We start from the raw sequence: 21,927 nt of genomic DNA on the forward strand, positions 1-21,927 counted from the left end.
TTAAACCGAAGCCGGGGAGCTCAGCTCCTCACCTGTTTAAGCCAACACTGATGCATCTCACTGTGCAAGTACACCAATACTGTGCGGGCATGAGAACCCCTCTTATAGCTCTTTGGCTTCAGAAGGCCTCTGCCAGTACAAACCAGTTTGCTAGGCTGGGATCTAAGGCAGTGATTAACAATGGATTTTTTTTTTCCCTGTTTTTTCTTTTCCAGTGGTATTTGTATATATCACTCCCAATGCTTCCACACTTACTGAAATTCTTCTCAGAGACATAAATGCTGTCTTTTGTTAGAAATGACTGTCAGATGAGCAAAAGTACCACCTGTTGTCTGCTAAGTCCTTACCAAAATCTAGTGTTGGAAATGGTACCTGGAAATCAGATACTTGATTTTATATTTGTGGTAGCAGAAACTACACAAATGAAGACTTGAAGAATTATTGAAGGTCTCTAAAGCACTTGTAGGGTGGGTGTGCACAGCAGAGCACATTCATAATCCTGTTTTGCATCAGTAAGTTCTTACTTTCAAATTCTTTCGCTTTTCCTTTTTCTCTTCTTACTCCAGCAATTTTGCATAGTTTTGTGTCTCCAGTTGATGTGAGCCATATGATATTACTGGCATACTGAAGAATCAAGCAGGACATCTAACTGCCTTGTTTTCAATTAGCAGCACAAAAATCAAGCCAGAGTTGATCTGATCTTTTATCCCTCTTTTAATAGACCCCATTTTTTAAACTTTTATCATGACTAGAACAATCAACAGAACAGCTGAAGAGCATAAGCCTTAGTCCATTTTTAAGATTAGTATATGAGTGAACATAAACATCCCAGGAAAATAAAAACGTTAAGGACATGCTAAATTACACCAGCATCTTTATGGTTTGTGCCAAGATTCTTACATTTTTTTCAGAAATGATTAGTACCTGTCTCACATCTGTCCCTCTAATTGTTCTCATTCTTTTACTGTAGATGTTTTAGATTCAAATTTAGCATAGGATGGATGACAGCTGCTAATCTGCTCCTCTTAATTCAAAGCAGCAGGGCAGTTGCTAGTATATAGGATCTTAGATGGTGCTTAGGAAGTGAGTGCTTTCTATGCTGCACGATTTGAACCTTTCTGCTAGAACAGATGTACCCATGTTTGCTGTAATCCCATGGAACCACATCTTTTACCACCATGGAAAATGGGTTGTTACAGCTGTATATTCTTCTCCAAGTCAAGAAGATCAGTATGAGCAGTTAGTGATGCAGACCTAAACCACTAGAATACCATATAACTGAGCTTCTAATCATTCTGGTCCCAGTTAAAAGTTTGTGATCTATATAAATGAATTGCCTGCACTGTCCTTGCCATATCTTAATTTACCTAAGAGTATTTTACTTCCCTGCATGGGTTTCCAGATTTAAGTTTAGGAGCTATTCTTACTAACATCATGTCCTTAAAATGTAACATGGCATTACTTTCACCTGTTAAACACCCATTTCATATCAGGTGCAACTGTAGTTTGGTGGCAGATGAAGTGGAAATGTGAATGATTTAAATATTATTGTGTTTATGTAGGATTGCCATAGTAGACTGAAGCAGACCAGATGTGCAGTCAGTAAGTAATGCAGCCTATCCACAAAACAGCCAGAGTCATAAGTTACAAGGGAAAGTACAGTAGTAGCAAAATCAGCTACTTCGGTTCATACAATCATGGAACCAAGAGGCAACAGAGCCATGCCTTTGCTCCTGGGAAAATAAAGAGCTTCTGCAGTGCAAGCTAAATGCATTTGAAACAGAAATATTGCCAGAGCAAATAATGAAGTCTGTCTGCTCACAGTTTCTTAATGCTGGAGATGGTCCTTCATTTCTGCTGTTTCAGAGGCAATCTGAAGGGAGCACCCTAGCCCTGAGGTGACAGAACCTTTGTGCACTTAATGTATTCTTAAATTTTTTTAAATTGTACTTTTACTACATGACAAAGACTTCCAGCAATATTCTCCAAATATTAGGTATGCTTTGGTTAACTAACTGCCCCAAACTGTTGCTGCTGCTCTCATTCAACATTTCCTACTACCTCTTATTTATTAGCGATTAATTACATTAATTCATTCCCCTTGCTTCTGTTCCTCTGACAGATTCAAGAGGCCAAGTAAGGTAAGCAGGCACCAAGCAGGCTTTAGCATCAAACTGTATGTGTAATTCCAATAGGTAAACAGATCTAAACCTTAGCATGCTGATACTTTCCATGAAGAGCTGTCAAAAGCTGTGATGTAAGTATGTGCCACATCAGGAGAGTTCTTCGCTGTGTTTCAAATTGTGTCTGGGTGACCTACAACATCAGCATGTCCAGCTCGACTAGTAACATGTTTTATTCCTGGAAAGCCAGAAGTAATTTGCTTAAAAGTGATGCCAGAAGTTTAAAGTAGCTAATACACGTTGCCTGAACTGCGCATTGAAAAAGAAGGGGAACATTTGTGTCATCAGGGAAAGCTTTTTATACTCATATATTCTGAATACAGGTTCATCTAGGACTCAGGATTTCCATCTTGTCAGGATGTCCCTCAAAGCAATAGAGATTATTCGGATTGCAGCACAACGAGAGATACAAAGCTGTTGAGTTTATTTCTTTTTGTTGCCTTCCAGAGGTGCAGGTTTGTTGTGGCAAAGTACAAGTAAAACAAGAGCAGTAGTAATACTGATGTGCCTTACAGCTCAGTAGCTATTTTATGCTGCTGTTTGAACAATGTGTTCTGACATGAGCAGCTTATTGTTTGCTCATTGATGACAAGAGTTTTGGGTATGCAAACTTGCATGCAAATCAGGCTTTATTTATTATTCTTGCCTCCAATAAGCTTGGAGGGAAAAAAGCCCTCACCGTTTAGCTTTAGCAATACATTTTCCTATGAATAGGGCAGCTATTAAATGATTTGTGGAGAGAATGCCAAGAATGCAAGAAGTTCAGAGAAGATGGAGGGATATCTTTTTTTCCTTGTCAGCTGGGAACCTCTTAATTTAGTGCTGATAATGCCATCATCTAAATTGACTTAAACTATCATGTCCATAAAACATACCTGCATTTCACTGTATCACAAGTGGGCAGAGCTCCAATTATAGGCCTTACTTTTAAGAAAGGAAAGGAAAGGAAAGGAAAGGAAAGGAAAGGAAAGGAAAGGAAAGGAAAGGAAAGGAAAGGAAATAGTTCAGCACAATTCTTGCATGGAAGAAGAAATTATGAGGGGTTTGATATGCACTCAATATCTCTGTCTGTTGCTTTGCAGAGAACAGTGTGGCTTCAGCTGCAATTTCTTTCCCACCCTCAGGCCTGAGGAATTCTCTTGGACCTGCTCTTTAATTTTGGCACTGGACGCAAGTGCTCCTCGGCCAGAATGAGGATATTTTTGGGATTCTCCAACTTCTTTAAACACCAAAACTTGCATGATGATTTACTTTCTGCTGCGAAATAGGTAACATTTCCACAAAGGTAAGGTTTTTAGGGTCTTCTTCTTTTTGATCAGATAATATTACCTAACTTAATAGAAAATAACTACAAAATTCTACAGGATGAGTTAAAATTAATACTAATAAGCTGGCCTTCTGATAGATCTTACTTGGAGTTTCATTGTGCAGACCTACATTAACAAGCAATAAAATGAGCATTATTTTTTATTAATTTTATTAGCTTCATTCCTATGCAACATGTCAGGTTGAAAATACAAACATTCATGTTAGAGGACATGTATTCAGTCAGTGGACTGAATATCATTTGTAAAAGTTGATGAACAAACATGTGTCCTGCATGCAAATACTGAAAACTCCCTATTCCTGGGATGCTACATGGTCCTTACTAATTGCCATCAATTATTTAATCTGTCTCCCTCTCTATAACAGGAAAAATTTAGAGCCAGATTTATCTGACACTTTGTTGCCTATAGAAAACTTAATGGATTGCTACAGAGTTAGTCTTGTTTGTTCTAAAGTCCCAGCTTCTTTGATAAGACTAGCATGCTTCTGAATTTTGTCTCTGAAAAAGTATCTCACTTTACACTGAAAGCCATCTTCACTCATAGTACCATCAGTGTACAGAGTTATAGCTTTGAAAGATGTTATGTACTGAGACTATTTTAACTGCTCTATCATCTCACATATGCTCTCATTAGTTAATTAGCTAGTTAATTGTTTGCTTCTTATTTGTCTAATCATTAAGTTTTATTGACCCCAGATTTGCTCTAAGGAAAAATGCAAAACCTGAACATTTTTCCAGGACCACAGAATCATTTCTTGCTCTGTTTGGAAGTCACAAATATGAGCTAAATATGGCTAGTTATGGAGCGAGATACTCTTCAAATCTGGATTTGTCTAATCCTGTCACCATACACCTTAAGGAGATGTGTGATGAGCAAGTATGCAGAGCACTCATTGTTTTCCTGGTATATCACGTGTACCCTTTAGTATTTTCAAACTACTTTGGTATAAAATGGAGGCATCCAAAAAGCATGACAACCTGTAACCTTCTCCCCACAAGCAAGGATAGGATAATGTAAGTCACCTAAAGGTTACTTGCAGTATGTTATTTCTGGTTTTCACAGAATGTTATTTAAAGCAAATATTGTAAATTTATGCAATTTTGGATGTTAATGTTCATGCAAATAAATATGCAAAAAGGCATGGTTTTTTATCCCCTGACAAGTTAGTAAGGTAGCCCTTAGATGTTGAAAGCCCTCAATCAGGACTTCTTTTTTTTTCTGCTCTATCAAAGTGTATTTAACATTCCTAACCCTGCACAGGAGGGGGAAAATAAGGTCATAGCTGTGGAAAAACCTGTTGATGATAACTGATAATACGAAAATGAAGCAGTCAAGCAGGCTGTGGATAGCATAGGTCAGGTCTATTTAAACAAAAGCAAAGTTAGAAATGCAGTGATAGAAACATGAAAATTCTGCAACATGAGTGAAACAGAAGCCATCAGTTGTGGCCAGATTAATCCCTTAATACTGCTGTTATATCATCATTGTCATGTGGCACAGGTGATGGCTGGAGTGGCCTCTTATTCCAAATAACTGCTTAGTAGCACTGACAAACGTGACATAGAAAGGGCTGACCTAACCCCTGGAGTGTGAATTCAGAGCACCGATGGGCAAACAAAAAGTCTGCAACTTACACTGATTTCAGGTTCATACCTGGTATCAAAACAGCCTACACTCTAGATTCACGCTGTCCTCTGAGTCTGTTGCAAGCTTTAACCAGATTTTAAGCAGATGCACACCTGGGTTGGAAAGAAGCCACTGGCACTGCGGACTTGGCAGTTATTTTTAAGACAACGGGATAATTACATTGGTAGAAAAGAGAAAATGAGCCACGCACAAATTAAAAATGAAAATTCAATACATGTGTAATTAAACACAAATAATGGAACAGCCCAGTTTAAAAAGTTGCTTATGAAACTGCATTAGACTTGGTAAAAAGGGCCACCGGTTACTCCTGGAAGGAGGCTTTTGCCACTTGCTGGTATTATCTCCAGTTTGCGTTACAAATTTAAGGTACACTATTGAACTAAAGTGAGTGTATCTGTTTGTACTCCACAGTGAAATACACTGATGCCTAGAGTTTCTGCAGAATTCTAGAGCCTGGGAACCTGTAATATTTACTAATCGATGTTTGTTGTAGACTAAATCTAGGTGGAGTATAATGTAAATGCAGTAAATGCAGCCTGATGTTTTCCTTTGTGCCTAGTGTAAGTTTTGCTTTCAAAGGAAGGAAAATGCTTTAGAAAATTGCCTTCTGCTTCTGCTGCAATAGTGCTATGGATTCTGTTTCAAATGGTACTCAGATCTATCCCCAGATGGAGTCCATTGTAGTAACTACAGCACCTAATTGAAGTCAACCTCTTCAGTCAGTAACACAAGACATTTACTTCTACAGCTGAAAAGGAAAAAAAAAAAAAAGAAAATCCTCCTTCTTTAAATTACTCTCTAGAAAGAAAATGCACCTTAAAACCAAATAATTTTTCAACACAGAGTCCTTGGACTACTGTTTCCAAATTTGCTCACACTTAAGGCATAGGGGTAATTTCTCTGGTATTGTAGAAAGTAACCTACTGTTAAATCTGCCAGAAGTTCCAGTTTTTAGAGTCTATTTCATTTTCAAACACTAAGCTACTATTTACTTTTGAAATCTGTTGTCAGCCTGTCTCTTCTTTGAAAAGACTAAGTAGAAGGTACCATGAAACCACTAAAGCATTCCTCATCTCACACAGTGTCCATACAGAAACCTGTGGTGGTAATTAGTAGGCTTTCCTGGATCATGCAGGTAGCTAGCTGCGAAGCAGTACAACTATTCCTATGATATCTTTCGTTAGAAATTGAAAACACCAACTTGGCTGTCCTGACCACAACAGAAGAAAGAGATGCTTCATACATTCTATCTATCTTGTCCAACTTTAAAAGCTTATGGAATCAATTTGAACCAATGAGTAAGAAATGCCAGTAACTGAGGGAAGATGATTGAATTGGCTTTCCCCATACTATGAAAAAATGAAGTCCATCTAGCAAAGCCCAACAGTCAGGTCTTTTGCCCAGACACACAAACTTTGCATTAATACCTTACAAAATCAGTTGTATTTCTTTTTACTAGAGGACCCTGCCTGACTTGTATTGAAGGGAACTGAAGTGAGAGGTGGCTTGATCTTGGCAGCATAGCTCAATTAAGGTAAAGGAATCCGTAAAAGTCCATTTGCCTACTAAAACTGCAGGGAGAACAATTAATCTCTCCCAGCAATAATGTAATTACATGGATTGGCTTTACAAACTCGGTGCTTTGTCTGCCTTATATTTACATTTGAATACTGCTAATAGTTGAGAATAAGTTTGTAATCCCTAAATGCAGCCTGATATTTTCTTTTATGCCCAGAGTATTGTTTTGCAATCAAAGTAAGGAAAATGCTTTAGAAAATTGCCTTCATTAGGCTTCCCTGTAAAATACAGTTTCTTGCAAATTTTCAAGGCTGTTCCAGAAATCTGGAAGAGATCTCAAAATTTCCATTCCCACTTCTGATTGTGGGACCCCAGTATCACAGAACATATCCCCCAAGGCCTGCTTGTTTATTTCTCCCTTTTAAGAGACTTTAAATCCCTTCCCCTTTAGTCTGTTCAGCAGTGTTGTTACCATGATAGCTGACAGTCACAGAGAGGACAAAAAGGAGATATAACCTGGGTTATGATGTGCTTAGTTAAAAATTGTAGTACAATGCAGTGCCCTATACTGCAATCAAAGGTACTAGGAGAAACATCAGCAACCTGCTTTGCGCTAGACTCCTTATTCTACCTATGTGATTATATCTTACAGCATGTAATTACCTCCTTGGTGCAGCCCCCTAAAGAAACAATCATCTCTCCTTTTCTGCAGAAAGGAGTTAACACATATTTCCAGTGAACAGACCTACTTATACTGAACTATGATGGCTCTTTAAAGAATAACATTATCAAACATTTAATTTGTGTATCTATATTTTAACCTCATTATACAGATTTTTAGACTCAGCAGAAGTCATCTTTAACTTTCTGCATTTTTCCTAATTTAGTTAGAAAGCTATCTTACAATGGAGCAGAAGTTGAGCAGCACTGATCATTCTGCAGTTATTTCTGATGTGTGCTAGTGAACAGGTTTACCCTACACTTGCCATGGTATAAGAGGGACAATTGCAAGAAATACAGTCCTTAATTCAACACGTTTCACATAATAATTGTGAGATAAAAGCAGAAGAGCTATGGATAAGCTAAATCCTGTGAGAACATTCTTCACACGTTGATGATGCACATTTATAAAGAGGCTTTCCACTGGCTGAGTTGGTGATACAAATATAATTGCATTTGCAGTTTCCTAATGTCTATGGCATACAGTTTGTAACTGCATTAATTCTGTTACCATGCAATTTGTAGCACTTCTGTAATAGAAGATCACTTATGTAGTAACAAGTGAAGACACTGTACATTCAAATAAAACCACTTCATACATGAACACGAACATAAACAGCGCATGAAATCAAAGAATCCAAGCACAGATATGATTGTGTATATTCATGATCTTAGAATGTAGAAAATTACAGTGAAGCATGCAAAAATAAACTTAGTTATGCGTTATTTTCATAATGAAAATCTCTATAAATCTGTAAAGTTGTGTTCTGAAACAATTCACTTCTGTTTAGATTATTTTTATCAGTTTAATATTGACTGAAAAACCTAAACCTATTAGGAAGTTACTATTCTTGGGTTCAGTTTTACTTTTTGTTTCTTTTATTGAAAGAGATTCTTCAGAAGGTGTATTTGAATTGATATTATTGTAGGTCTTAAACGCTCCTGACCTTCAACTCATAAGCAATATCCCATCACCATCTGTACTGGCAATGAAACCTGTATGAAAAGGGGTTTCAGTGTCCAGATAGAAACAGAAGAGCAGAGGCTTGCACAACACTGTAACTGCAATACTGCTGTTAGTTTTTGCAGTTAAATTGAAAGTAAAATTTGAAAAACACTCAGGAAAGAAATAAAACAAAGTCATGCAAATTCTTGTGCAACTTAAGGTTGAAACCAAATGCAAGTAAGTCTCATGCACTTTCCTTTTCCATTTGTCTGCATATGCTTTTGTTTTCCTGTAGGAAGCCCACAAAGACATTCAAATTCAAGATTTCACTGGTATTTTTGGAGCAACTAAGTCAACAAATTTTATGTTAAAACAGACATTTTTTTCTTATGAATAAGTAGTTCAAATTTTTCCCTTAAGACTTTTGAGTATCCTTACAAAAAAAGAGCTTCTAGTGTATGCCTTATTTTCTTTCACAGCAACTTAAGAAATTATGGAAATGGTACAAAATGTTAATCCTATGAATAACAAAACACAATCATATATTCTAGTTACTCTGTTTGAAGTCTGATGTGACAGTACTGAAATTACCTCATAAAATCCTGGGCAGTTTTAGACAGTGTGGAGAAGGATCCATGCAGCAATAGCTGCTGTCTGTGATGATGAATTTTGAATCTGTAAAGGAAAAACAATGGGGAAAAATATTTTTGTTAATGGTCATTTAGACAGAGACATTTTCGTGAAAATGACAACTCAGTAATGTAGAGAATAGAGAAAACCAGAAATAGTAATTCTCATAATACTGTCAGAAAAATGTCATGTCCATTGTATGGATATATAATAAGGGATTGAATGGAAAATTATGGAAATAAATGTATTGATTTAATCATTCACATTTGCATCTTGCTGAAAACACCTAATATTTAAGAAAAAAAAACAAATTAAACAAACCCCGCAAGTAGTATCAGTCCTATTGAAGAGCAGAGCAAAGCATTTTACTCTAATTTCATGCATGTGTAAGTCACAAGGTGCCACTATATCCACCTAAAATTTGTAAAAGGGAGATCAGAATCAAGCCCAATTCTTGGGGAAAAAATATCACAGATCTATGTTTATAATATTTAGCAATAAAATTTACAGCCCTGTTATCATCTAGCTATGCAAAAACAAACACTCGTGCAGGTGGAGTGTGCCACATGTTTATATGTAAACAAATGGCCTAATCCTGCCTTAGGGCACTGTAATGTTATAGAGCACAGCTCCAGTGAGATAGCACTGGTTTTGTAGAAACCAGCCAGCACAGGAGAAAGTTAATTTGTCCAAACCACCTAGAGGCAATCTGAGGTGAATTTCCAGTCAAAGCTAAAGTTCACACGTATAACCAGACTGGTGACTAGGCATAGATCAGAGTTGAGGGAACAAGTAAAGCAGAAATCTGAGCTTGCCCAATCATCCACATGGAAAATCAGTTTCAGGAGAGCTGCCTGACACCTGCCCAGCCTGCTGCCAGCGTGTCAAAGCCGAACGATGTTTGCTCCATATGCTTTTTTCAAGGGTCTCGCTACCATTGGCGTCTTCTTTGTGCCACTTTCCAGTCATGAGGAGAGGGTAAGCCTCTTCAGGCATGCTACACTAACCTAGGAGGTACTCCAGTGATGTCCCAAACAATATAAAGAAGTGAAGATTGTAGAAGGCTCTGTGTTTCTCGTATTTTCCTGAAAAGCTGTTTCAGGTCATTCATTAAATATGGGCCATAAATTATGCAATACATAGCACCCTCAAATTGCATTTTTTAATACAATAGATAATCTTCCAGTTATGTTTTCCAGCCACAGCTAGGGAGTTTGATAATTAAATTGAAAGTAAAGGTTTAGTGGCAGTCAGGCAGTTTTTCTTGAGGTGGCTCGTGGTACAGATGAAACCAAAAGTTGAATGAATGCTACCACTCCTGGAAAGCCAGTTTGTGAAAGCTTGACAGGCTCTCAGCACTCCGAGTTTGTCTGCACTAGAGAGAAACCGTCTTTCTGCTATGAATGTTGAGATTGGTGTTGGTCAGGTGTCAATTTTGCTACACAGCAAGCTGTAAGGAAATGAATGACTGTCACCAGGGGACAGGACAAGAGCAGAAAACTATGTAGTTATATCCTTTCTGCAGAGTGGATTTGCTTCCTGAGCAGACTGAAGCGGTTTATGGCCTTACCCTGCACACTGGAAGAAGCAATTAGTAAGCCCCGTAAAGCTTGTTTCAGAAACTTTTGTGGGGGTTATAGAAAACTTCTGACCAAAAGCCCATATTTATTGTGAAAATTAGCCCTTTGGTAGAAACAGGCCAAGGTAAGCTAGGCCTTAAATAAAATAATGATTTGTTGCATGAGACATCTCAAGCCTATCTTCACTGCTATAAAAAAAGAGGCATTTAAGTCATTATGTATCTATGATATGTGGTGCCCATGCAATAAGGTGCACTGTTTTGCTCTGAAGCAAGACACAGTTTTATTCTGTATACAACTTAAGGTTTTTTTGGCTAGGCTTGGGAAGGGGATTTTTGGTGGTTGTTTAGCTGTTGTTGGATGGTTGGGGTTTGTTGGGTTTTTTTTTCTGTTATAGTTGGTTGACATCATAGATGTAGCAACAGAGAAGACACATCATCTTTAGCTCTAAAAGCTTTTTTTCTAGTAGTACAGGAAAGGAGCTTTACTTAAAAAGCAGGATTAAAGAGAAGTGAGTCATGAATTGTACTTACAAATAAGTTGCAAGGCTCATTTTCTAAGGCGGTGGCCTTACTTATAAGGAGGCCATGATGTCATTCAAATGAACTCTTAAGTGAAAAAACAAGTGCTTTTTTTTTTATTGTGGTTTTGTTTGCAGGATTGATTTCTCTGCTCTTGTTCAGTTTGCATGCTTTTGTAGTGAATTTACTGTGTGCGTTGCTGACTTCTTTGCTTTTTCGCAAAACAAAACTGGCCCAATATATGTCCAAGTTTCCGGAGAATTGATGACTCCTCTCCAATTCATAATAGTCCAGCCAGTCTTTGGAGCTCTCTTTCCTCCAGCACCAGTTGCAGCAAAGCATAGAGGCACAAACCTAAAACTGAAGTCATATGAATTTTACTGTAACATAGAAATGACATACATGTCAATGATTGCTAAATTGAATGTGGTTCCTTTCTTTTTTTCTTAATATGTTATTCAATTTAGGGCAGAAACAGGTCTGTGTCTCTGCAAATGTTCTGAGTTCTGTATGGGAATGCTTAGGACACACATTCATTTCAAAGATAAATAAATCAGTACTTCAGGAAAGGTTCAGCCTGACATTGAACTGTTTAGACAGAAACAACAGATGGTGAGGCTATTGCAGATCAGGAATAACAAGAAAAATTATTAGCTGGTGACTTCCTCCTTGTCCTTCACACTGTTATGTTTAAAACCCAAGTATCTTGCTGGTTTTATTTTAACTCATTCTCCGGCCTTTAAAATATAGGGTATATTCTGTGTTTATAATTCTACTATTGATATTATCAGATTTGTCTCTTGAACAAAGGAGATTCCCCACTTCCCATTCTAAAGTAGATTTAAAAGTAGGTTGATACACTTCCACATTGAGGCCGACCAGCTATGCATAAAACAATTCCGCACCACAAATCTGAAACTGTAAGCTGAAACCAAGGCATGACAGAGTCTTTCCTTTCTGTCTTGTCTACACATATCTTTGAGGGAAACATATCCAGACAGTTAGTTACTACGAAGAGATTCTTTTAGCCAGATCATTACAAAATAAGCTTTTCTTCTTGCTGCACAGGAACAACTTATGAGAGCTCAAAAACTGACTTTGCCTCAGTAATAAGTCTGGATCATTTGCAGCGAGCAGCAGTGTAAGGACAAAGTATTAGACATATTAATATTTCAACAATAGGTTCTTTTCAAGACACCTGTAAGCTTGCAACAGATTGTCATCAAGTCTTCTGCAGAGAACAGATATGTTATGCTCCATATTTAAAAAATAAAATAAAACTAAACTGGGAATGATAGGGGAGCTAGGTAATAACCAAAAACCAAGCGATGAGGTGATGGACCTCAGATGGAAAGCCAAGGATTCAGGGTGATGTGGATAAGAGACACCTTGTAAACAACGATACAGGGTGGAAGGGGGTCCCCATGAAGTGGTAAGACAGTGATCTTATTATAAGATCATAAATTGTGTTACTGATATAGCTGAGAAATGAAACTCCTGTTGTTTTTTAGGAAAATCGAACCCCAAAATTCCAGCCAATCATAACTGGCTTGTATATGCATAGAGAATGGAATTCCAAGAGCGTAGATCTTTCTTCTGGATTTAATCTGTATTTCTCTTGTAGATAGTTACAATTATTTTCATCAGTCCTGCAAAGCTCCTTTTCACTGAAGTCACTTCAAAATCAGAAGTGCAAAACTGGAAGATCTAAGCTGAGTTGCTTTTACAATCACACATGTGATATTTCTTACATTTTCAGTTACCACTTCAAGTGCTGCTCACTTTGAACTGGAATAGGCAGTTAAACCAGAAAAAACTATTTACAGATGTGGTCACATTACAATGCTGTTTCATTATTATTAATCTTTCATTCATGGATACTGTGCATTTAGTCATTGCCTGTTCACTATTATAAACAGGAAAACCATAGCTGGCTTTAAATTAGAATTGCTTCCTAGTTAGTGTTTCTTGTACAGGAACAAAATGTTACATGTTATATTCTCAACAGGATCTGTAGAGCTCTGTTGGAAGTAGGGAGTAGACACTGAAGCACTCTCACAAATTGTGGTTTTGCATATAGTCATTACGTACATATAAACATAAAACTTCAGCTATTCACCTGTTACCAATGGGCTCTGCCCTAGGAATTTCTTCATTGTACCCAGCCCCTGCTTTCAGAGGCTCCACGTCACCATTTGTTTCAGCGACTCTGATTTCCTTCATTTCAATACTGTGAATAGTCCACACCATTTTACATTTTAGAATCATAGAATGGTTTGGGTTGGAAAGGACCTTAAGATCATCCAGTTCCAACTCCCTGCCATGGGCAGGGACACCTCACACTAAACCATCTCACCCAAGGCTCTGTCCAGTCTGGCCTTGAACACCACCAGGGATGGAGCATTCACAACCTCCCTGGGCAACCCATTCCAGTGCCTCACCACCCTCACAGTAAAGAACTTCTTCCTTAGATCCAGTCTAAACTTCCCCTGGTTTAGTTTGAACCCATTACCCCTTGTCCTGTCACTACAGTCCCTAATGAAGAGTCCCTCCCCAGCATCCCCATAGGCCCCCTTCAGATACTGGAAGGCTGCTATGAGGTCTCCACGCAGCCTTCTCTTCTCCAGGCTCAACAGCCCCAACTTTCTCAGCCTGCCTTCATACAGGAGGTGCTCCAGTCCCCTGATCATCCTCATGGCCTCCTCTGGACTTCAACAGCTCCAATCTTGAGTCTGATTATAAAGTATTTTTATGCATCTGACATTGTGATAAAGGAAGCCCAGTCCCTCCTTTCTAGCCTAAATCACACTTTAAATCCTTCACAGTATCTTCCCTTGCAAACCTCATTTTCATTAGGATCCTTGTATTCATTTCTAATCGTCTGTTCTCCAGTCTGTATTTTGACTACAGCCCTCTTTCAGAAAGGTGGATTACAGCTGCTGAGTTACTTACTTTTGTTTGCATGAAGCAAAAACTCTGAAGTTGTGATAAAGAGCACTGGAATAACGAAACTGTGGACATTTATTTATGAAATAGCAGCAGAAAAACTAAGACTTGAAAGCTCTGGTAGTTGCTATGGTTTACCGTAGCTTGCAACTGTGAGAAACTCTTCCCCACATGCAGAAAAAGTTCTGTCCTTGGAAAAGTTTCTTTTGTTCGATGTCTACCAGTCTTCGTTTGGTTATATTATTATGTCTTCTTGTCAAAACCTTACCAACTTTTTCTCAGTAGAAAATATGAAGATCAAATATGAGAAACTCCGGTTAAACTGAAGAAAAGGCAACTGAATTTTGTTCGAAGATGAAGTGGGCACTCGTTGCCCACTGCAGCCACGACAGCCGTGAGGCTCACGAGGGAAACGAGCAGGCGAAGCCCCGCTACACAGCGGGGCCGGTGCCGGAGCCAGCCCCGGGCCCGGCCGGGTCCTCACCAGAGGCGCCATCAGCGCCCTTCTCTCTCACAGCCAGCGCCTCCCGCCCTTAGCCCGCCAGCGGCCGGCTCGCGCTCCCTCACAGCGCCCGCCATGTTCCCGCGCCCAGCTCCTGTCAGCGAAGCGAGGCGAGGCGAGGCGCTGCCCCCGGTGCCGCTGCCCCCGGTGCCCTCTCACAGAGCCCGGATTTGGAGCGGGAAGGACGCCGACGCCAGCTCCAGCTATCAAGCCTAACTGCGCCTACTGCGGTACAGAGACAGCCCTGCCCTTCAGCAGGGTCTTCGGTGAGCCTTGTAATGCCCCTGGAACCTCCGCCTCTAAAAGCACACCTTTTGCATAGAATGCCTCAAACAATAGCGTTGTTATTTAATATTTGGTTAATAGTGTTCACTTTCTGGCCGGAGGGGGGAAAGAGCAAGCTGGAGAGGGGAAAAGTGAAAAGGTGTTTGTGCTGCTAGCTGGGTGATGAGCGACACAACACTGGGCAGATTGTTCTGAAGATCGCTGAGTGGAGTCTTCCTTCTGCTGCTGCACCTTTATGGCAGTATTTACTCACAGGCAGGGGGAAGCTTCCTCCAGGCACTGCTCTCCTGCCTTAAACAAAGCCCCTCCGCTGCGAATTGAAGGCTCCCATGCTCCCAAAATGTGAATCTCGGTGTCTGCCAAACCGCCCATACTGTGCCTGCATTGTGCGCTCTAGGCCATACACTTGTACTGGTTTATCATTACATTGTTCTTACAAAATGAATGAAAGATTTGAATTATTCACAGTTCACTTTTATAGAGGAAGTGCAGGCAAAACGTGGGCTTTAATGGGGTTTAGGTGGAATTGAGTAGTCCTGTTCAGGTGCAGTTACTGCTGTTAAATTCTTCTTAAAGAAAAACGTAGCGACTGCATATCTCTGCTTTTCAGAGCTCCTGGTTTGATTTTAGATGGAAAATCTTGTGATGGTATCAGCCAGCTTCATAGGCTGCAGAGACAGGTCTCAGAGCTGAGAAACAAAAAATAATTGAACCCTTGTTATATAGGAATCTGAATGGTCTCAGTTTGCTCAAGCCAACGTTTTGAAAGCTTGGTGTTGATAAAATGACTGCACTGTACAGTGCAGATATTAGTGAGAAAGGCTTGCTGCCCTGAAACAAATCAAAACATTACCCACCCAGCCCCAATTCCTCATATTTTACAGCAGTGTCATGTACAGCACTGTGGTAAGGTAAGACTGGAAGAGAATCCTGTAGTTCATACTATGGGAAAAGGAATCTGAAGCCTATTTCCCTCTCTCGTATAGTTTGGCTGTTTCAGCATTAATTGTTAGCCTGCAAGGGTCATTGTCTTGGCTATAAAATTAGATTTAAATAGACCTACTAGAAAGGCATAAAATTTAGTACAGTCCACTAGACATTTTTCATTTTCATGCAAGAAACCAAACTGACATATTTCGAAATTGCATGTTACCACAATGTAAAGCAATTTGTAATATAGGAAGGATCATGTCAGCGTGTGTATAAGGGCAGTGCTGCAAACTATTTTCTACTCTGTCAATAAGCAGCAAGTACCAGTGTATTTCTCTTGTGTGTAAGCTGCCCTGAGATATGGTACCTAACATGAATGAAGTATTTCAGCCTTATTTGTAGCCAGGGTGGGTTTCTGAGACTCTGGAAGGATGATTCCATTTAAAAAAAATCCTTAAATGACATTAAGCTTTTTTTAAGCCTTTGCATTTCAGATTAGGACAAGATGTTGCAGGCCTGGAAGTCCACTATATCTTGTTTCAGAAACTGATAAATGAAACATTTCAAACATTTTTTGCATTAAAATGCAGTTTCTGAGCTCCAGGCTTAGTTATTTCACAAACTATTTTCCTTCTCTAAAGTCTAAAAGCTAAAAAAGCTTGGAGAAGCCTTGAGAAGTGGAACTTCTGTGGCAATCCACAGAACTGAAAAATTCAAATATTCACTTTTATTTTTCTTTATAAGCCATCATATATATTCAGATAGGCATAAAATTTGTGTATTGTGCCAAAATTCAGTGAGACATGCATCAAAACAATTCTGTAGTCTACATTTGTTTCATGTAAATAAAGATCAACAACTGCAATACTGCAATGGCGATTTAATCTCGTTTGTGTGGGGTATGAAGGAAGTGCCATGAAAATGTTTTACATATGTCAAGTCATACCTACCTCTTCCACTAACCTCCTTGCTTTCAGAGACTGGGATTTAACTCAGCTTCAATAATGAATACAGGAAAGAGCAGGCTATGCATGTTCACAGCTGCTGTGAAGTAGGTTTTTTCAATTATAAACTGAGCTACAGCTGCTCAGGGTTGTGAGTTCCCTTCCTTTAGGTGTAATAGTAAAACTAATTAAATAATATTTTGAAGAACTGTTATGGAGCTAAGAAGACACTTGTTCAAAAGCACAGAGGTACATAGCAAAACTCAGTGCAAGACAGTCACTTTAATTTTATTGCTTACAGCTGTAGACTGTGAGAAAAGCAGCTGCTTCTGAGCAGGTTGTGTTAAACTTCTCAGCTGTTTGACTCTCCTATATGCAAGGTAATGTGGTTTTGTGACATGTAAGCTTTTCTTTCTAATGTTAATGAAGCATGGCTTAGATGTTTGAAGGAAGGTGACAGGATTCCTGAAATCTTTACATGTAGGTGTTTCTTTCTCAGGGTGAATGTAACAGCATTTTTACTGTAGCCAACGGACTTAGACTTCCTTCCAGTCCTGGGGTGCTAAGCAGACTTCCAGTTCAGTCTTTACATATAACAACTCACAGTAAACAAATACAGGCTTCAGTTTTCATCTGTCTGTTCAGAAAAACAGAAAATTACAGAAAATACATAAATTTGAAGAAGGTGAGTGTTAATGGGCTACCCTTGATGGCTTTTCTTCATTTTTCAGCTACTAACACATCTTTTCTTGCCCCAAGTGAATATAAGTTCCAGAAATCTATTTCATCCCCTGCAATGTTAATCCTTTTTTCCTGTCTCCTTTTCGCTCCACTGGGATAAAGACAAGTATAGCTACACTCTAAAAGCAACCCAGCAAGCAGAGAAAAAACTCTTGAGACCACAACTTGAAAACTGGGACTTAAAAGTTCCAAAATAATAATAATAATACAGAAGCCCTCCAGTCTCATGACTATGATGAAGTAATTACTGAACGAAGAATACAATGGTAAAAGAAAGGCCGAGGCATCACTTGAAAAACAGAAAGCTTTAGTATTACGGCTTTGAAAAGGAGTTCCTGTGTGTAAGACATGATATTTGCAATGGAATTCTTTCAGAACAAGTATTTAGTTTTAATTAGCAGGGTGGTATCTTGGTTAATGGCATTCTTTGAATTCTTCAGTGGCTGTGAAACATTGAGCCCTTATTAAAGAAGAGCATAGAGAAAAAGAAGCCATGGGAGATGAACAGGCTTTCCCAATTTCCCAAATTGAATGTTCCAGGCATACATGTTCATGGTTTCAAATTTAAAATATATTGTTAATTGAAAGAACACAATGAATGTTTATGGAAATGCAGTGGCGCATTCAGGGGTGTAGCCCATCTTTCCAGGCTGCGTATATGCTGCAACCAGAGTTGCTCTGAGCTTCATTCTAGTTGTGCAGCTCCTTATACACACTCCTCTGCTGGTCTGAGAGTACTTTTTATGTGATTATCTTGGCTAGAACTACTTCCTGCTTCTGTGAGTTTATCAAACAAATAAGTAGAAGATACTTCTAAGCCAGCATAAAAGCGCTGTGTTTGGAGAGGCAACAGTGATTCACCTCTAGTGAAATAGTTTTGACTAACTAAGTTAGTTTCAACTGTAAATAGTTTCAACTAACTTAGCAACTTGACAATACCTGTGTGACTCTAGTCTTTTTGAGAACAGATGATATTTGTTGTGAAGCAGAGACCTGCCACCACAGAGTGTAAATACCTGATGTGGTCTTTATACATGAAATACATGTATAATGTATAATAAATGGCACTCAAACTAGTGATCCAGCTAGCTCAGTATCCTGTTTCTAACAGTGTGAAGATTTGGAAGACAGCGGTCTCCTTAGAGATCCTAAAGGAGTCTATATCCAATATGCAAAATACTAAAATCACTCTAATAGCTCTCCATAAAGGTGAACCAACAACATGCTTAGCTGACTTCCAGTTACTGGTAATGCAAACATAGATATAATTCAAAGCTACAGTCTTCTGGAATTAACAGATTAATCTGATTAAATGAATAAATCATCTCATGTTACCCCTAACAGTAACACATTTAGTATTTGCATATAGTTTGAATAGAGGTTGTCAAAGACATGCAAACTAGAGGTTGAGAAATAAAATTTCTAAATAGATAGAGATCTTGAAGTGTAGACTTGGTCTCTGCTGACACCCAAACTGCATTTACAGATGTCTCTGTTTAGCTTTGTCCCCCAGGCTTTCGTAATCCCTCAGAAAACCTTTTCAGACAGTTCATAGAGAACTTCCAGTATTGCATTCTCTTAGTCCTCAGAAACAAACTTGTATCACTCATGAGATCTACTTCTTATGCTATGTATACACACAAAATACACACTGTAAACTGACTAAAGAGCTCTATAACAAACTGTAAGTGGTCACAGATGGCACTATGGTCTTAAAAGGGGTCATGTCTAGTCTTTATTTTAATAGATAAATACTATATTCTATGGTTTATAATTTCAAAACAGTTCTAAAGGCTTAAGTCACAGTGAATTCCAGTAAGAGATAACAGCCTGTATGTTAAACATGCCCAATTCTATACAGTTTCCCTCCGGGGCTATTTGTAACAATTTGTAAAAAACACCCTGTAATGTGTTCATGTTGGAAACCAGTCCTAGAAACAGAATTTTAAAACTGAATTTGATACTTGAAAAATGCTGTGACTTTCTACTAGGGAAAATACCATAACCAGAAGGTTGAAAAAGCGAAAATACATCAATAAATTGAACTTATGTATTGAAAGCCCTTTTTTGGCTTGTTTATGTCTTCCCACCTACACATTTAAATCCAATAAGCAATCTGCCCTACTGCAAACCTCATCTCCCCAGTTTCCTTAAATATTTGCAGTTACAAAAGCACTGAAATTACAGAATTATTAAAACTCAACAATGGGTTGAATAGCATCCATATAGGAACACTAACTACATGTACAAACCTGATTATTTCAATATAAAGACTATTATTTTATCCTTATAGCCAAATGAATCCTGCAGTTTTATATGTCTAAATCAAGCCAGCCCTGTGCTGTAGCTGCATTCTTCATTTGCTGAACTAAAGCTGTAACTAATTTGCCAAATTAGGAGTTTAGATTAAGCATTTAAAACCCGTAGCATCTGGTGAAAACAGACTACCTTTAAAATTGTTTTTTTGTTTTTTGGACTTCTCCTGAAAAATCTAACAGTACATAACCTATTGAGAGAGTCTAAACTTTTGTGGACAAAATTTGAAATATGCTTTTATAATCTGTTTTAAACAGAACGAATTAATCCATTTGCTGCTAGCTAAAAAAACATGCCAATTGAAAGATTATTTTTTCTTTGATATCCGGCTCCATTCTCATGAGAGGTATCCTAGCTTACTCCTCAAGAGAAGGAGAACTGTACTTACTACACCTTGATAGAGACACTACATAGAAAAAAAAACAAATAAACCTCACTGAAGCAAAACCTAAATGCTCTCTTATTCTTGTTAACTCTTAGAATAGACTTAAAAGTGTTGGAGAGTGACTGTAAAGCATTATCTCAGCAAAACAAAGGAGCAGTTATTTGATTTGCGTAGCCCTTTCAACACAGTATAAAATACTATTACATGAATATCCCACTTTTCAGAACACAAACCAAACTGAATACATTCAGGCTTTCAGTAAGTTATTCCCACAAACCTGTTTGGGAAAGCTTCCCTTTGCTGACACACTGACTTTTCACTAATATTTTCACGACCCCTGTTTCTCTGAGGGGTTTGGTTTTGTTCTTGACAGAGCTCCTATTTTAGCATATCTGCTTCTTGAAATACTCCTAATTAATGCAGTGCTTCTAATTCTTTGTCTCATGGAATGAGTGTATTTCAACCCCCTGTTGGCAGTGCCATATCTGATTTCTGCATTTGTGGACAGTAGTTCTGCTGTCTATTTACGGTATCTTGTGCTTTGGGAACACTGTGCTTTGATCAGAAAGCTTCTGCAAGAGCTCAGTAACTTTTTGTACAAGCTGAGACAATAATGATTTTATCCAGGGAGTGTTGAACTATGTAATGAATTCTTCAGCTCAGATATAGAACATTACGATGGGAAAAGCCAGCACAGGTATATCTAATTAGATTATGTAAAAAAATGAAAGGAACTGCTGTGGCACTTGGCTCACTAAATATGGTTGTAGGATGCAGAATGGGTGCAACTGCTTTTCTCCTGAAAGTGCCAGCAATCTTTGCTAAGAATTTTCCAATATTATGTCTGTAATCACAGTACAGATATCTGTGATAATAACACTGGCTTAGTGGGGTTGATGCTTTCCTTTATACTTTCATAGTTTATCTTTAGACATGATTCAACCTCAGGGATTTTACAGAAGTTATTGTGAGAAAGGTGTAAAATAATCTTTGAGGTTCCATGACATCAACACTTCGACAGTCTAGGTGAGTGTGGTGGAGCAGCTAGAGACCCAGCGTACGATAAGTAAATTCTGATATAGAACATGTAGTCCTGAGCTCCTTTTGATTTTAGGGTTCTCCTGGGTTCAGCAGTAGCAGTCAATTTTTCTCCTTCTTAGTAGCTGATGCAGTGCTGTGTTTTTGACTTTCAGCCTGGGAACAGCACTGATAACACCGACGTTTTTAGTTGTTGCTAAGTAATGTTTAGTCTGACCAAGGATTCATGAGTCTCATGCTCTGCCAGGGAGGAGGGGAAGCTGGGAGGAAGCAGAGACAGGACACCTGACCCAAACTAGCCAAATAGGTATTCCATACCACAGCACTTCATGCCCAGGAGATAGAACTGGGGGCAGTTACCCAGAAGGGCTAGATCGCTGCTCGGTTGGGCTGGGTATTGTTTGGAGGGTGGTGAGCGTTTGTATTCTTTCCCCTTGTTATTTCCCTTATCATTATTATTTTGGTGGTAGCAGTAGTGATTTGTGTTATACCTTAGTTACTGGACTGTTCTTATCTCAACCTGTGGGAGTTACATTCTTTCAATTCTCCTCCCCATCCCTCCGGGAGTGGGGTGAGGGAAGTGGGGGAGTGAGACAGAGACTGTGTGGTTCTGATTTATGGCTGGGCTTAAACCGCGACAAAGGGTTTTGTTAAACCTAAATTCATTTTTTTTTTATTTTGTTAAATCTAAAATTCTGTCTAAAGCTGCAGAAGCAAAATTGGACCCAAGTTAGCAGCTAGGCTGGGTTCTTGGGCTTCCTTATCTT

Source organism: Pezoporus flaviventris, unplaced genomic scaffold (genome assembly GCF_033815535.1).
Source record: "Pezoporus flaviventris isolate CSIRO_AGI_PZ_B2104156 unplaced genomic scaffold, CSIRO_AGI_Pfla_v1 ptg000023l, whole genome shotgun sequence".
NCBI classification, from domain to species: domain Eukaryota; kingdom Metazoa; phylum Chordata; class Aves; order Psittaciformes; family Psittacidae; genus Pezoporus; species Pezoporus flaviventris.